The 13,687-nt window shown below is 44.0% G+C and overlaps 5 non-coding genes across 5 annotated transcripts; all 5 read left to right on the top strand.

The window, feature by feature from the left end:
- The first annotated feature begins 1,552 nt into the window (after window positions 1-1,552).
- On the top strand, window positions 1,553-1,624 carry trnad-guc (transfer RNA aspartic acid (anticodon GUC)). Its single transcript has one exon. It is a non-coding gene; the product is annotated as a tRNA-Asp (tRNA).
- Window positions 1,625-1,844: 220 nt separating this feature from the next.
- trnas-aga (transfer RNA serine (anticodon AGA)) lies at window positions 1,845-1,925 on the top strand. Its single transcript has one exon. It is a non-coding gene; the product is annotated as a tRNA-Ser (tRNA).
- A 1,582-nt stretch (window positions 1,926-3,507) lies between these two features.
- On the top strand, window positions 3,508-3,579 carry trnad-guc (transfer RNA aspartic acid (anticodon GUC)). Its single transcript has one exon. It is a non-coding gene; the product is annotated as a tRNA-Asp (tRNA).
- Window positions 3,580-6,472: 2,893 nt separating this feature from the next.
- trnal-uaa (transfer RNA leucine (anticodon UAA)) lies at window positions 6,473-6,556 on the top strand. The gene has a single exon. It is a non-coding gene; the product is annotated as a tRNA-Leu (tRNA).
- Window positions 6,557-13,391: 6,835 nt separating this feature from the next.
- trnaf-gaa (transfer RNA phenylalanine (anticodon GAA)) lies at window positions 13,392-13,474 on the top strand. Its single transcript has one exon. It is a non-coding gene; the product is annotated as a tRNA-Phe (tRNA).
- The last annotated feature ends 213 nt before the right edge of the window (window positions 13,475-13,687 follow it).

The following is a 13,687-nucleotide window of genomic DNA, read 5'->3' as shown; positions in this document are numbered from 1 at the left end:
TTTAACCGGTTCTCTGCCAAACTTATCCTGAGATAGATGGAATAACGTCCCACACCTTTCAACTTTGACATTTTTTTCTCATTTTTATTAATCTGCAATATTCACGATACATCCGTTTCAAAAATCGCAAACATCAGTCAAAGTTGCGACAGTGATTCAGCCTATCTATCCCTCGAGATGTCTGAGGCATCTGTGCATGCCTGTTGGTGCGTGCAAATTTTTGGTTATGTGTGTGTGGGTCTCTGTGTCTGTCTATCTATTTATATGTCTCTGTGTATGTGCAACTGTCACTGGAAATCATCACCATGAATTTGGTATGTCCTGGAACTTATAAAAACGACTTGGGGAAAATAATACGGTTGTGAACTTTTGTATCGGCTTTGGTTCAGTGGCCGCATTCTCGACTGAATCGGGAGTTTGTCTGTTCAAGTCGCACTCCTGAGACTTGAGCATATCATCTTGGCTAACACTCAAGTGCAGCACTTGGGGAATTTTGTAATGTTGAAGCTGTTGACTTTCGGATGAAATGTTAAATTGAAGCTCCGTCTGCACCCTCGGGTGGATATAAAAGTTTCCAGTGCATTGCTCGAAAAAGAATAGGAGAGTTGCCCCCGTGTCAATATTACTAAAAATGTTCGTAAATGCTCATTGAAAGCCGATGTGCATGTGTTTGTATGTGGGGTTGGGGTTGAAGCCCAGATTCTCACAGAGACAGAATCCAGGTTCTCACAGGACCAGAATAGCCGAGTGGTTGAGGCGTTGGCCTTAAAACTCAATGGGTTTGTCCCGCGTGGGTTCGTCCCCCACTCCTGGTGTCTCTTTAATTTAACACGGATTTCCTCCCATTCTGATCAGTGAGACCGGATTTTCATCGGTTCAATCAGCAATTTTCTGTAACAATGTGACACTCTGAACCGATAATGAAATGAAATTGTGAAATGTATCTGTGTCGCTCGGTTTCTGCCTCTCTCTCTCTCTTCAGAGAGTTTTGTATGTTTGAGTCTTTGTCTCTCTCAGTCTGACTCACTCTGTCTGTCCCTGTTTCTCTGTTTGTCTTTGTCTCTCAATCTGTCTCTTTCTCACGGTGCCACGTCTGGTCCAATGGGATTCTCTCTGACTCTTTGTGTGACTGGCTCTCTCTTTCCCATCATTTCGGTCTGTCCATGTCTTTGCTTGTCTCTGTTAGTCCCTGCCTGTAAGCTGAGAAGTATTTCCATCATTTTCTGTTTTAGTCTCTATCGCTCTCTCTCTATCTGTCTCTCTCCTTGTCACTGTCTTTATCATTGTCTTTCTCTCACTCTTTCCCTCTCTCTCTTAATAGATCACACACACACATCTCTGTATATGTATATATTTGAGTCTTTTTCTCACTCAGTCTGCCTCTCCTTCTCAGTCTCACACTTTCTGTCTCTCGTTGTCTCTATCTCGCTGTCTGTCTCTCCCTGTTTGTCGGTTTGTCTCTGTCTCTCAATGTGTCTGTCGACTTCTCCTGGTGTCCAGTTCTGTTCACAGTGACTCGATTCCTGCTCTGACAGAACTGGTACCCGTCAGTTCCTCGTTAGTATAGTGGTGAGTATCCCCGCCTGTCACGCGGGAGACCGGGGTTCAATTCCCCGACGGGGAGGTAGTTGTTTCAAGATGTCGAATTTTACTTCTGTTTCTTGGAAGAGATGCATATTAAAAAGTTCCAGAGCAATATGGAACTGTCAAAAAAACAGGTGGATGAGATTGTCTCGTCCAGATTTTTAGCAAATGGAGAATTTTTCAGGAGTCTTTGGCCGTCTGCTGCACAGAGATGGATGACTGAGTTTTTTCTGAGTAAAGTTTAAAAAGGCAGCGACACAGTAGTCGTGGCCGAGTGGTTAAGGCGATGGACTAGAAATCCATTGGGTTATCCCGCGCAGGTTCGAATCCTGCCCACTACGATTCTCAGCATTTTTCATTCCATTTCACAATTTAACCGGTTCTCTGCCAAACTGATCCTGAGATAGATGGAATAACGTCCCACACCTTTCAACTTTGACATTTTTTTCTCATTTTTATTAATCTGCAATATTCACGATACATCCGTTTCAAAAATCGCAAACATCAGTCAAAGTTGCGACAGTGATTCAGCCTATCTATCCCTCGAGATGTCTGAGGCATCTGTGCATGCCTGTTGGTGCGTGCAAATTTTTGGTTATGTGTGTGTGGGTCTCTGTGTCTGTCTATCTATTTATATGTCTCTGTGTATGTGCAACTGTCACTGGAAATCATCACCATGAATTTGGTATGTCCTGGAACTTATAAAAACGACTTGGGGAAAATAATTCGGTTGTGAACTTTTGTATCGGCTTTGGTTCAGTGGCCGCATTCTCGACTGAATCGGGAGTTTGTCTGTTCAATTCGCACTCCTGAGACTTGAGCATATCATCTTGGCTAACACTCAAGTGCAGCACTTGGGGAATTTTGTAATGTTGAAGCTGTTGACTTTCGGATGAAATGTTAAATTGAAGCTCCGTCTGCACCCTCGGGTGGATATGAAAGTTTCCAGTGCATTACTCGAAAAAGAATAGGAGAGTTGCCCCCGTGTCAATATTACTAAAAATGTTCGTAAATGCTCACTGAAAGCCGATGTGCATGTGTTTGTATGTGGGGTTGGGGTTGAAGCCCAGATTCTCACAGAGACAGAATCCAGGTTCTCACAGGACCAGAATAGCCGAGTGGTTGAGGCGTTGGCCTTAAAACTCAATGGGTTTGTCCCGCGTGGGTTCGTCCCCCACTCCTGGTGTCTCTTTAATTTAACACGGATTTCCTCCCATTCTGATCAGTGAGACCGGATTTTCATCGGTTGAATCAGCAATTGTCTGTAACAATGTGACACTCTGAACCGATAATGAAATGAAATTGTGAAATGTATCTGTGTCGCTCGGTTTCTGCCTCTCTCTCTCTCTTTAGAGAGTTTTGTATGTTTGAGTCTTTGTCTCTCTCAGTCTGACTCACTCTGTCTGTCCCTGTTTCTCTGTTTGTCTTTGTCTCTCAATCTGTCTCTTTCTCACGGTGCCACGTCTGGTCCAATGGGATTCTCTCTGACTCTTTGTGTGACTGGCTCTCTCCTTCCCATCGTTTCGGTCTGTCCATGTCTTTGCTTGTCTCTGTTAGTCCCTGCCTGTAAGCTGAGAAGTATTTCCATCATTTTCTGTTTTAGTCTCTATCGCTCTCTCTCTTTCTGTCTCTCTCCTTGTCACTGTCTTTATCATTGTCTTTCTCTCACTCTTTCCCTCTCTCTCTTAATAGATCACACACACACATCTCTGTATATGTATATATTTGAGTCTTTTTCTCACTCAGTCTGCCTCTCCTTTTCAGTCTCACACTTTCTGTCTCTCGTTGTCTCTATCTCGCTGTTTGTCTCTCCCTGTTTGTCGGTTTGTCTCTGTCTCTCAATGTGTCTGTCGACTTCTCCTGGTGTCCAGTTCTGTTCACAGTGACTCGATTCCTGCTCTGACAGAACTGGTACCCGTCAGTTCCTCGTTAGTACAGTGGTGAGTATCCCCGCCTGTCACGCGGGAGACCGGGGTTCAATTCCCCGACGGGGAGGCAGTTGTTTCAAGATGTCGAATTTTACTTCTGTTTCTTGGAAAGCTGTTGACTTTCGGATGAAATGTTAAATTGAAGCTGAGTCTGCACTATCGGGTGTGTGTGAAAGGTCCCAGAGCCTTACTCGAAAAAGAATAGGAGAGTTTCCCCCGTGTCAATATTACTAAAAATGTTCGTAAATGCTCACTGAAAGCCTCCATGTTTGTGTGTCTGTGGGGGTGGGGTTGAAGCCCAGTTTCTCACAGAGACAGAATCCATATTCTGACAGGACCAGGATGGCCGAGTGATTAAGGCGTTGGCCTTAAAATTAAATGGGATGTTTCCCGCGTGTTCTCGTAGCTGACTCCTGCTACTTCTTTAATTTAACACGGATTTCCTCCCATTCTCATCAGTGATACCCGATTTTTATCTGTTGAATGTGCAACTCTGTGACACTCTGAGCCGATAATGAAATGAAATTGTGAAATGTATCGGTGTCGCTCGGTATCTGCCTGTCTCTTTCTTTAGAGAGGTGTGTTTGTGTTTGTGTGTTTTTCACTCTCAGTCTGACTCACTCTGTCTGTTCCTGTGTCTCTGTCTCTTTCCCACGGTATCCAGTTCTGTTCCAATGGGATTCTCTCAGACTCTTTGAAAGACTGGCTCTCTCTTTGCCATCATTTCTGTCTGTCCATGTCTTTGCCTGCCTCTGTTAGTTCCTGTCTCTAACCTGCTGAGTATTTCCAGCATTAGTGTTTCTATCTCTGACACTCTCTATCTGTCGCTCTCTCTCCTTGTCACTGTCTTTGTTACTCTCTTTCTCTCACTCTTTCCCTCTCTCTTTATAGATCACACACACACATCTCTGTATATGTGTGTGTTTGAGTCTTTTTCTCACTCAGTCTGCCTCTCCTTCTCAGTCTCACATTTTCTGTCTCTCATTTTCTCTATCTCGCTGTCAGTCTCTCCCTGATTGTCGGTTTGTCTCTGTCTCTCAATGTGTCTGTCGTCTTCTCATCGTGTCCAGTTCCATTCACAGCTCGCTTCCTGCTCTGATAGAACTCATGCTCGTTAGTATCGTGGTGAGTATCCCCGCCTGTTCTGCCGGAGACCGTGGTACTACTTCCCGACGCGGTGGCAGCATTTACAAAATGCAGAATTTTACTTGTTTCTTGGTGTTGATTCATATTAAAAAGTTCCAGAGCAATATAGAACAGTACAAATACAGGAAGAGGAGATTGCCTCTTCCAGATTTTTAGCAAACGGAGACTTTTTCCGGATTCTGTGGCCGTTTGCTGCACAGAGATGGATGACTGAGTTTTATCTGAGTAACATTGAATGATGCAGCGAGCTAGTAGTCGTGGCCGAGTGGGTAAGACAATAGACAAAAAATCCATCGGGGTTTCTCTGTGCAGGTTTGAATCCTGCCGACTATGTTTCTCAGCATATTTCATTCTGTTTCACAATTTAACCACGTTACTGCAAAACTGATTCTGAGATAGATAGAGCAACGTCCCACATCTTTCGATGCAGCCGCTGTTTTCTTTCTTACATCAATCTGCAGTATTCACGATACATGCGGATAGAAAAACGCAAAAGCCAGCCAAAGTAGCGACAGTCACACTGCCTGTCTATCCATCTATTTGTCTAAGGCAACCTGTGTATATCTGGATCTGAGTGTCATGGTACATCAGTCATTGAAAGTTGGCATGTAGGTGCAGCAGGCGGTGAAGAAAACAAATGGCATGTTCGCCTTCATAGCTCGGGGATTTGAGCATAGGAGCAGGAAGATATTACTGCAGTTGTACAGGGCCTTGGTGAGGTCACACCTGGAATATTGTGTTCAGTTTTCGTCCCCGAATCTGACGAAGGACGTCCTTGCTATTGAGGGAGTACAGCGAAGGTTCACCAGCATGATTCCCGGGATGACAGGATTGACATATGAGGAGAGACTGGACCAACTGGGCTGGTATCCACTGGAGTTTAGAAGAATGAAAGGGGATCTCACAGAAACATATAAAATTCTGACGAGATTGGAGGCTGGAAGAATGTTCTCATTGCTGGGGAGTTTGAGACCAAGGATTACAGTTTAAAAATAAGGGGTAAGCCATTTATGACCGAGATGAGGAGAAACTTCTTCACTCAGAGAGTGGTTTACCTGTGACATTTTCTACCGCAGAAAGTCGTTGAGGCCAGTTCATAGATAGATTCAAAAGGGAGTTAGATATGGCCCTTATGGATAAAGAGATCAAGTGGTATGGAGGGAAAGCAGGAAAGGGGTACTGAGGTTGAATGATGAGCCATGATCTTATTGAATGGTGGTGCAGGCTCGAAGGGCCGAATGGCATATTCCTGCAACTAATTTCTATGTTTCTATGTTTCTATGTTGATGCATGTATATTTTTTTATTGTGTGTGCGCGTGTCTGTGTATGTCTATTTGTATGTATGTCTCTGTGTATGTGCAACTGTCTGTGGAAATCATCACCATGAATTTGATACGTCCCGGAACTTTTAAAACACTTGGGGAAAATAATACGGTTGTGGTCTTTGGTATCGGTTTTGATTCAGTGGCTCCATTCTCGACTGAATCAGGAGGTTGTGTGTGTAAGTCCCACTCCTGAGACTTGAACACATCATCTTGGATGACACTCAAATGCAGTATTTGGGGAATTTTGCATTGTTGAAGCTGTTGACCATCGGCTGAAATTTTAAATTGAAGCTCCATTTTCACCCTCGGGTGGATGTGAAACTTCCCAGAGCCTTAGTCGAAAAATAATAGGAGAGTTGCGCCCGTGTCAATATTACGAAAAATGTTCGTAAATGCTTCCTGAAATCCAATGTCTCTGTGTGTCTGTGGGGGTGGAGCTGAAGCCCAGATTCTCACAGAGGCAGAGTCCAACCATTGACAGGATCAGGACCAGGATGGCCGAGTGGTAAAGGCGTTGCATTTAAGATGTAATGGGTTATATACTTGCGTGGGTTCAAACCCCACTCCTGGTGATTCCTTAATTAAATAGAGATTTTTCCCATCCTGCCGAGTGATACCCGATTTTCATCTGCTGAATCTCCAATTTTCTGCAACGATTGACATTCTGAGCCGACAATGAAATGAAATTGTGAAATGTATCTGTGTTGCTCGGTCTCTGCCTCTCTCTCTCTTTAGAGAGCTGTGAATGTGTTTGAGTCATTGTCTCTCTCAGTCTGCCTCTCTCTGACACACTCTCTCTGTCCCTGTTTCTCTGTTTGTCCCTGTCTCTCAATCTGTCTCTTTCTCACGGTGTCTCGTTCTGTTGCAATGGGATTCTCTCAGACTCTCAGTCTGACTGCCTATCTCAGTCCCATTATCTCTGTCTGTCCATGTATTTGCCTGTCTCTGTTAATCCCTGTCTCTAACCTGATAAATATTTCCATTATGTTCTGTTTTTGTCTCTATGTCTATCTCTCTATCTGTCTTTCTCTCTATCTGTCGCCCTCTTTGTCTCTCTCTTTGTCCCTCTCCTTTTCTCTGTCATTCCATCACTATTTGCCTCCCTCTCTTTATGGAGCACGCAAATACATCTCTGTGTATGTATGTGTTTGAGTCTTTTTCTCATTCAGTCTGATCCTCCTTTTCAGTCTCAAACTTTCTGTCTCCCTTTGTCTCTATCTCACTGTCTGTCTGTCCCTGTTTCCCTGTTTGTCTCTGGTTCTCAATGTGTCTGTCACTTTCTCACGGTGTCCAGTTCTGTTCGATTGGGATTCTCACAGTCTCTCTGTCTGACTGTCTCACTCTTTCCCATCATCTATGTCTGTCTATATTTCTGCCGATCTGTCTCTCTTTGCCTGTCGCTGGTAGTTCCTGTCTCTAACCTGCTGAGTATTTCCAACCTTTTTTTGTTGATATCTTTGTCTCTCTTCGACCTATCTGTCTCTCTCCTTGTCACTGTCTTTATCACTGTCTTTCTTTCACTCTTTCCCTCTCTCTCTTTATTGATCACACACACGCATCTCTGTATATGTAGGTGTTTGAGTCTTTTTCTCAGAGTCTGCCTGACTTTTCAGTCTCACCCTTTCTGTCTCTCGTTGTCCCTCTATCGCTGTCTATCTCTCCCTGTTTGTCGGTTTGTCTCTGTCTCTCAATGTGTCTGTCGACTTCTGTTCACAACTCGATTACTGCTCTGACATCGCCCGTACCTTCGTCCGGAGAGTCGTGATTTTGCTCCCCTGTTAAGCAATAGAACCGGGTTCAATTCCCCAACGGAAAAGCAGTTTTTTCAAAATGTCTAATTTTACTTCTGTTTCTTGGTATAGATTCATATTAAAAAGTTCCAGAACAATATAGAACAGTAAAAATACAGCAAGAGGCGATTGCCACTTCCAGATTTTTTGCAAACAGAGACTTTTTCAGGATTCTGTGGCCGTCTGCTGCACAGAGATGGATGACTGAGTTTTTTCTGAGCAACATTTAAAGTGCCAGAGACGCAGTAATTGTGGTCGAGTGGTTAATGCGATTGGCTTGAATTCCTTTGGGTTTTCGGCGCTCAGGTTCGAATCCTGCCGACTACGATTCTCAGCAATTTTCTTCACAATTTAACCAGGTTTTTGCAAAACTAATCCTGAGATAGGTGGAATAACGTCCCACACCTTTCGACACTGACATCTATTTCTCATTTTTATTAATCTGCAATATTCACGATACATACGGATAGAAAAACGCAAAAATCAGCCAAAGTAGCGACAGTGACTCAGCCTGTCTATCCCTCGAGATGTCTCCGGCATCTGTGCATGTCCGTTGGTGCATGTATATTTTTGGTTATGTATGTATGTGTGTGTCTCTGTGTCTGCCTATCTGTATATATGTCTCTGTGTATGTGCAAATGTCTGTGGAAATCATCACCAAGAATTTCGTATGTCCTGGAACTTTTCAAAAAGACTTGGGGAAAATAATACGGTTGTGAACTTTGCTATCGGCTTTGGTTCAGTGGCAGCATCCTCGACTGAAAAACGCAAAAGCCAGACAAAGTAGCGACAGTGACCCTGCCTGTCTATCCATCTATTTGTCTAAGGCAACCTGTGTATATCTTGATCTGGGTGTCATGGTACATCAGTCATTGAAATTTGGTGTGCAGGTGCAGCAGGCGGTGAAGAATGTAAATGGCATGTTCGCCTTCATAGCGAGGGGATTTGAGTATAGGAGCAGGGAGGTTTTACTGCAGTTGTACAGTGCCTTGGTGAGGCCACTCCTGGAATATTGTGTTCAGTTTTGGTCTCCGAATCTGAGGAAGGACATCCTTGCTATTGAGAGAGTACAGCGAAGGTTCACCAGCATGATTCCCGGGATGGCAGGACTGACATATGAGCAGAGACTGGATCAACTCGGCTGGTATCCACTGGAGTTTAGAAGAATGAGAGGGGATCTCATAGAAACAAATAAAATTCTGACGAAATTTGACAAGTGAGTGGCAGGAAGAATGTTTCCTTTACTGGGAAGTTCGAGAACCAGGGGTCACAGTCTAAGAATAAGGGGTAAGCCATTTAGTACCGAGATGAGGAGAAACGTCTTCACTCAGAGAATGGTTAACCTGTGGAATTCTCTACCACAGAAAGTTGTTGAGGCCAGTTAGTTAGATATATTCAAGAGGGAGTTAGCTATGGCCCTTACGACTCAAGGGTTCAAGGGGTATGGAGAGAAAACAGGAAATGGGTACTGAGGTTGAATGATCAGCCATGATCTTAAAGAATGGTGGTGCAGGCTCGAATGGCCGAATGGCCTGCTCCTGCAACTAATTTCTATTTTTCTATGTTTCTATGTTGACGCGTGTATATTTTTGGTTATTGTGTGTGTGTGTGTCTGTGTATGTCTATCTGTATGTATGTCTCTGTGTATGTGCAACTGTCTGTGGAAATCATCACCATGAATGTGGTATGTCCTGGAAATTTTTTAAAAACTTGGGGAAAATAATACCGTTGTGATCTTTGGTATCGGCCTTGGTTCATTTGCTCTATTCTGGACTGAATCGGGAGGTTGTAGGTGTAAGTCCCACTCCTGAGACTTGAGCAGATAATCTTTGCTGACACTCAAGTGCTGTACTTGGGGAATTTTGCATTGTTGAAGCTGTTGACCATCGACTGAAATGTTAAATTGAAGCTCCGTCTGCACCCTCGGCTAGATGTGAAAGTTCCCAGAGCATTACATGAAAAAGAATAGGAGAGTTGCGCCCGTGTCAATATTACTAACAATTTTCGTAAATGCTCACTGAAACCCGATGTGTATGTGTGTGTGTGTTGCTGTGGGGGTGGAGCTGAAGGCCACATTCTCACAGAGACAGAATCCAAACGCTACAAAGACCAGGATGGGCGAGTGGTTACGGCGTTGGCCATAAAATTCAATGGGTTTTTCCCGCGTGGATTCGAACCCCAAACCTAGAATCTCTTTAATTTAACAGAGATTTTTCCCATCCTGCCCAGTGATACATGATTTTCATCTGTTGAATCTGCAATTTTCTGTAACTCTGTGACACTCTAAGCCGAGCATGAAATGAAATTGTGAAATGTAGCTGTGTATCTCAGTCTCTGCCTTTCTCTCTTTAAAGAGCTGTGTATCTGTTTGTGTGCTTGAGCCTTTGTCTCCCTCAGTCTGCCTCTCTCTGACTCACTCTGTCTGTGCCTGGTTCTCTGTTTGTCTCTGTCTCTCAATCTGTCTCTTTCTCACGGTGTCCAGTTCTGTTCCAATGCGATTCTCTCAGACTCTCTGTCTGACTGTCTCTCTCTTTCCCATCCTCCCTGTCCGTGTCTTTGCCTGTCTCATTTTGTCCCTGTCTCTAATCTGATGAGTATTTGCATCATTTTCTGTTTTTGAAACATAGAAACATAGAAAATAACTGCAGGAGTAGGCCATTAGGCCCTTCGAGCCTGCACCGCCATTCAATATTATCATGGCTGATCATTCTTTCAGTTACCCTTTCCTGTTTTCCTCTCCATCCCACTTCATCCACTTAACCGTAAGGACCATATCCAACTCCCTCTTGAATATATCCAATGAACTGGCTTCAACAACTCTCTGTGGCAGGGAATTCCACAGGTCAACAACTCTCTGAGTGAAGAAGTTTCTACTCATCTCACTGCTAAATGGCCTACCCCTTATCCTAAGACTATGTCACCTGGTTCTGGCTTCCCCAACATCGAGAACATTCTTCCCGAATCTAACCTGTGCAGTCCCGTCAGAATCTTATATGATTCTATGAGATCCCCTCTCATCATTCTAAACGCCAGTGATTAAAGGCCTAGTTGATCCAATCTCTCCTCATATGACAGTCCTGCCATCCCTGGAATCAGTCTGGTGAACCTTCGCTGCACTCCCTCAACAGCAAGAACGTCCTTCCTCAGACTAGGAGACCAAAACTGAACTCAATATTCCAGGTGTGTCCTCACGAAGGCCTTGTGCAACTGCAGTAAGATCTCCTGGCTCCTATATTCAAATCCTCCAGCTACGAAGGCCAACATACCATTTGCCTTATTTACCGCCTGCTGTACCTGCATGCCCACTTTCAGTGACTGATGAACCATAACACCAAGGTCTCACTGCACCTCCCCTTTTTCTAGTTTTCCGCCATTCAGATAATATTCTGCCTTCGTGTTGTTGCCCCCAAAATGGATAACCTCACATTTATCCACATTATACTGCATCTGCCATGTATTTGCCCACTCACCTAATCTGTCCAATTCACCCTGCAGCCTCTTAGCGTCCTCCTCACAGCTCGGACCGCCACCCAGTTTAGTGTCATCCGCAAACTTGGAGATATTACACTCTATTCCTTCAACCAAATCGTTCATGTATATTGTAAAGAGCTGGAGTCCCAGCACTGAGCCCTGCGGCACCCCACTAGTCACTTCCTGCCAGTTTGAAAAGGACCCGTTTATCCCGATTCTCTGCATCCTGTCTGCCAACCAGTTCTTTATCCATGTCAGTACATTAATCCCAATACCATGCGCTTTGATTTTGAGCACCAATCTCTAGTGCGGGACCTTGTCAAAAGCCTATTGAAAGTCCAAATACACCACATCCACTGGTTCTCCCTTGTCCACTCTACTCATTACATCCTCAAAAAATTCCAGAACATTCGTCAAGCATGATATTACTTTCATAAATCCATGCTGACTCGGTCCGATCCTGTCACTGCTTTCCAAATGGGCTGCTATTTCATCCTTAATGATTGATTCCAATATTTTCCCCACGACTGATGCCAGGCTAACTGGTCTATAATTAGCTGCTTTCTCTCTCCCTCCTTTTTTAAAAAGTGCCATCACATTAGCTACCCTCTAGCCCATAGGAACTGATCCAGAGTCGATAGATTGTTGGAAAATAATCACCAATGCATCCACTATTTCTAGGGCCACTTCCTTAAGTACTCTGGGATGCAGACTATCAGGAGCCGGGGATTTATCGGCTTTTAATCCCAACAATTTCTCCAACACAATTTCCTGCCAATAAGGATATCTTTCAGTTCCTCATTCTCACGAGACGCACAGTCCCCTCGTACATTCGGAAGGTTTTTTGTATCTTCCTTTGTAAAGACAGAACCAAATTATTGTCTCTATCTGTCTTTCTCTCTATCTGTCTCTCTCTTTGTCTCTTTCTTTGTCCCTGTCTTTGTCTCTGTCATTGCATCTTATTTGACTCCTTCTCTTTATGGAGCACACAAACACATCTCTGTGTATGTATGTGTTGGAGTCGTTTTCTCATTCAGTCTGACCCTCCCTCTCAGTCTCAAACTTTCTGTCTCTCTTTGCCTCTATCTCGCTATCTGTCTCTCCCTGTTTCCCTGTTTGTCTGTCTCTCAACGTGTCTGTCTCTTTCTCACGATGTCCAGTTCTGTTCCAGTGGGATTCTCTCTGTCTCTCTGTCTGACTGTCTCTCTCATTCCCATCATCTCTGTCTGTCTATGTCTCGACCTGTCTGTCGCTATTTGCCTGTCTCTGTTAGTTCCTGTCTCTAACCTGCTGAGTATTTCCATCATTTTCTGTTTATATCTCTGTATATCTCTCTATCTGTCGCTCACTCTTCATCGGTCTCGCTCCTTGTTACTGTCTTTATCACTGTCTTTCTCTCACTGTTTCCCTCTCTCTCTTTATATCTGTATATGTGTGTGTTTGTGTCTTTTTCTCACTCAGTCTGCCTCTGCTTCTCAGTCTCACACTTTCTGTCTCACGTTGTCTCTATCTTGCTGTCTGTCTCTCCCTGTTTGTCGGTTTGTCTCTGTCTCTCAATGTGCCTTTCTACTTCTCATGGTGTCCATTTCTGTTCTCAGCTCGATTCCTGCACTGACAGAATCCACACCCGTCAGCTCCTCATTCATGTCTTAGTTAATATCCCTCTCTGTCACGCGCGAGGTAGGCGTTCAATTCGCCGACGAGGATGAAGCTTTTTTAAAATGTTGAATATTACTTCTGTATGTCCTGAAACTTTATAAAAAGACTTGGGGAAAATAATACGGATGTGAACTTTGGTATCGGCTTTGGTTCAGTGGCAGCATTCTCGACTGAATAAGGAGGTTGTGTGTGTAAGTCCCACTCCTGAGATTTGAGCATATAATCTTGGCTGACACTCAAATGCAGTACTTGGGGGATTTTGCATTGTTGAAGCTGTTGACTTTCGGATAAAATGTTAAATTGAAGCTCCGTCTGCTCCCTCGGGTGGATGTGAAAGTTCCCAGAGCATTACTCGAAAAAGAACAGGAGAGTTGCCCCTGTGTCAATATTACTATAAATATTCGAAAATGCTCATTGAAAACCTGTGTCTGTGAGAGTGGAGCTGCAGCCCAGATTCTCCCAGAGACAAAATCCGAATACTGACAAAACCAGGATAGCCGAGTTGTTCAGGCGTTGGACGGAAAATCCAATGGGTTTATACCTGCGTGGGTTCGAACCCCACTCCTGGTAAATCTTTAAATTCAAACCGATTTCCTGCCATCCTGCTCAGTTATACCTGAATCTATTCTGTTGAATCTGCATTTGTCGATAACTTTGTAACATTCAAACAAATGGGATTGTGCAATGTATCTGTGCCTCTCACTCTCTGTCTTTAGAGTGCTCTTTATGTGTTTGAGTCTGACTCTCTGTGTCTGAGGATCTAGAAGCTGAATTTAGGGAGCT

Source organism: Pristiophorus japonicus, chromosome 23 (assembly GCF_044704955.1).
Source record: "Pristiophorus japonicus isolate sPriJap1 chromosome 23, sPriJap1.hap1, whole genome shotgun sequence".
Lineage (NCBI taxonomy): Eukaryota > Metazoa > Chordata > Chondrichthyes > Pristiophoridae > Pristiophorus > Pristiophorus japonicus.
Note: the sequence above shows the minus strand (reverse complement) of the source record. Positions and strands in the feature narration are given on the sequence as shown.